The sequence below is a fragment of the Balaenoptera acutorostrata genome, chromosome 6 (assembly GCF_949987535.1).
Source record: "Balaenoptera acutorostrata chromosome 6, mBalAcu1.1, whole genome shotgun sequence".
In the NCBI taxonomy this organism is placed as follows: Eukaryota; Metazoa; Chordata; class Mammalia; order Artiodactyla; family Balaenopteridae; genus Balaenoptera; species Balaenoptera acutorostrata.
Window position 1 is genome coordinate 6810759 of NC_080069.1, and position 3851 is coordinate 6814609.

At 39.3% G+C, this 3851-nt stretch overlaps 1 pseudogene; it reads left to right on the top strand.

The window, feature by feature from the left end:
* Positions 1-200: 200 nt before the first annotated feature.
* LOC102997476 (60S ribosomal protein L6-like) lies at positions 201-1112 on the top strand (annotated as a pseudogene).
* The last annotated feature ends 2739 nt before the right edge of the window (positions 1113-3851 follow it).

A 3851-nucleotide genomic window follows, 5' to 3' on the forward strand; every position in this document is an offset into this window, starting at 1 on the left:
TTGGGGAGACAACCCCAAAGTGAACCATTTATGAACGTTGCTGCAGATGTGTGGCGATTTGGAGGAAGGCCTATATCTTATAGTGGGAGGGATGAAAAGGATGGAGAAGGAAGATGAGAACTTGTAGTCTGGGAGGCCTATCGATGTATAGCTATGAGATAATTGGTGAAATGCCTTTTAAAAAATATATGTATTGGTAGATGGCGGGTGAAAAGGCTGAGAAGCCAGATACTAAGGAGAAAAAAACCTGATACTAAGGAGAAAAGGCTGAGAAGCCAGATACTAAGGAGAAAAAATCAGCCAAGAAGGCTGATGCTGGTGGCAAGGTTCAAAAGGTAAAGCAGGGGACGCCCCACTGCTGCCCAAACCCTGTCCTGGTCAGAGGAATTGGCAGATATTCCCGATCGGCTATGTATTCCAGAACGGCCTTGTCCAAGAGGAAGTATTCAGCAGCTAAATCCAAGGTGGAAAAGAAGAAGAAGGTGAAGGTTCTTGCTACTGTCACAAAACCAATTGGTGGTGACAAGAATGGTGGCACCCGGGTGGTTAAACTTCGCAAAACGCCTGGGTATTATCCTACTGAAGACGTGCCTTGAAAGCTGTTGAGTCGCGGCAAAAACCCTTCAGGACGCATGTGAGAAAACTGCGCGCTGGCATCACTCCGGGGACCATTCTGATTATCCTCACTGGGCGCCGCAGAGGCAAGAGGGTCATTTTCCTGAAGCAGCTGAGCAGTGGCTTGCTACTTGTGACTGGGCCTCTGTCCCTCAATCGAGTTCCTCTGCGGAGAACACACCAGAAATTTGGCATTGCCACTTCCACCAAAATTGAGATCAGTGGTGTGAAAATCCCAGAACATCTCACTGACGCTTACTTCAAGAAGAAGAAGCTGCGTAAGCCCAGGCACCAGGAAGGTGAGATCTTCGACACAGAGAGAGAGAAATACGAGATTACAGAGCAGCGCAAGGTTCATCAGAAAGCTGTGCACTCACAAATTCTGCGAAGAATCAAAGCTGTTCCTCAGCTCCAGGGCTACCTCCGCTCTGTGTTTGCTCTCACAAACGGAATTTATCCTCACAAAGTAGTGTTCTAAACGTCTTACAAAGAACCTAATTAAAAAACTGTCCATTTCAAAAAAAAAAAAAAAAGTAATAGCTATACAATGGAGAGATGAGACGACACCCTGATAGGATCATCAAAGTTAACGCCACCAATGAGAGGCAGATGGGCACGATGTCTTGAGAAGGATATAGCTTCCTCTATGTGATATTTCAGCTGAGACTGTATAATTTCAATCGAATAATGAAGAAACAGTAGACAAATAAAAAATGAAGACGGCTCTGTTTTTTAAATGGGGGATTATACTTCAAAAATGTCAATGTTGTTAAAAGATAAAGAAAAGCTGTGGAAATGTTCCAGGTCAAAGGAGGTTAAAGAAACATGAGAACTAAATGCTATACTAGATCCTAGAGTGATCCTTTACTAGAGGAAAAATAATGTTATATGGGAAATTATTAGGTCAATTGACAGATTGGAATACAGCTGGGGGATTAGACAACAGTTAAATATATTACAGTACGTGGTTACATAAATGAATATCCTTATTCTTAAAAAAAAAATACATGTAAAGTGTTAGGGGTAAAGGGCCATAATACATGAAATATGCTCTCAAACGGCTCAGAAAAATATTATGTAAATAGATGGATGGACAGATTAGATTGGCAGACTAGATGTATTAAATGATAGATGATACAGATAGATGATAGATTGATAGATACCAAATAATAAAGCAAATGGCGCTAAAAGTTAAGAATAGGTGACCCTGGGTAAAGGCTACCCAGGCATTCTCTGTATGATTCTTTTTCTTGCAACTTTAAGTTTGAAATTATTTCCAAATTAAAAGTTAAAAAAATATAGCTTATAGATGGCACATTTAATACATAATTTTGAATATAAAGATTGAAACATTTTAATTTATATAAAATCAATTTATTCACCCCACTCCCAACCAAGTAAATACTGAACGAATAATTAGCAAATGTTAATTTGAGGAATACCAAACAGGGGTCTGCTTGGAATCCATGTCTCAGTGTAGCTTTCAATATTAATGAACTTGTAAGTTAAGTTGCTTTTGGTATCATCTGTACCTCCCGGAAATTAGAACACAAAAACCAGTAGAAACAAACTTCTGCAGCAATTCTTACCAATAAGAAAAACCTGCTTGGTTATCAAAAAAAGAAATGTTAAAATCCCAGAAAACAAACAAACAAACAGTAAGTTCATCTTAGAGTCCTTGACAGCCAGCAAGTGAAAATATGGAGATGGTTACATTTGGTACCCAGAGAGTCAGAAGAGCAGAGTTCAAAAACATTCAGAGAAAAAATAAATTTGACCCCCAAACATGAATTTCTGGAAGAGAGTCTAAAATGTTTGAGAAGTTATGAAGGCCTCATAAATGCAATTCTAGTTGACGAGGAATAAAAAGGGAGGTATAAATAGGTTAGGATTACAATGTGTAATAATACATGACCTCAACAAATTTTAATATAAGCATAAACATTGAAAAAACCCAACTAGGTGTATAGCCAAAGATGAATGGAAAGGGTGATGAGGACATATAAAAATAACGTCAGGAAGACTAATTCTCTAATTAATTTGAGGTGCTTACCCCACCACACCCCGAACAGAGCAAAAGAAAACAAAATGTTTTCTGCTGCTGTATTTGAAGCAAAAAATAAAGGAATAGAGGACCTTTGCTCAGCCTGAGGGGTCATGGATGAGACATTGCCTGGGCTGAATTTTGCGAGAAAAGTTTCAGAAATAAGAGAATCAGGAGGGCTTTCTGCGCAGAAGATAACCACCAAGAATGCTGCAAAGGTATGGCGTTAAGAAGGAGTCATAAGGCTTCTATTAAGAGAGGCCCTGTAGGATCAGATATCTGAGACAGAGCCAGGGCATGAGAGCCTAACGTATCACACCACAGATTTGGGAATTTGTGCTGCAACTGTAGGAGATGGAGACCTTCGGGAAATTTTAATATTAGCATTTATAATCAGGTAGTTCCTCGAAACACCGCTTTTGCCACATCCCACAATTTTAATATGCTACATTTCCCTTATTATTTTGTTCAAAATATATTTTTTTCCTTTGTGATATCTTTTTTGCCCCAGGAATTATTTAAAAGCGGGCCACTTAATTTGTAAATATTTTGTGTCTTTCTAGGTAGGGCGTTGTTATTGCTTTCTAAGTTAATTCCTCCATCGTCAGGGGACATTCTCTGCAAATTTCCATCTTTTAAAATCAATTTGGGAATTATTTCGTTGCCCGGGATGTGATCTAACTTGGTGAGCATTCCATGTTCACTTGAAAAAACTACATATTCTTTAGTCATTAGGTGTGATGTCCTATGACTGTCCATTTGGTGATGGTTGGTCATTTAGGTCTTCTACATCCTTCCTAATTTTTTATAGGGTTGTTCTATCAACTACTAAGAGAAGGGTGTTAAAATCTTCAATTACAATTGTGGATTTAACTATTTCTCCCTTTTTGTCTGTGAGTTTCTGCTTCATGTTTTTTTATTAGTAATATATTTGCGCTTATGGCTCATCGTGTGACGAGTAATCTTCTGTCTTGAAGTCTGAAGGGGCCGTCAACTCCCAGATTCACCCAGTGTACTTTGTCTTTCCAAGGCAGGCTTCTCTCTCATTGCTGTCTGCTGTTTCCCAAGCCCCCTGCAGTAATCCCCACGCATGTGTAGCTGCAGTTATCCAGGAATTTGAGGGAGTTTATGCTCAGGTTCTGAGTCACCCCTTCTGCAACTTTCTCATTTCCAGGATTTCGCTCCTAAATTT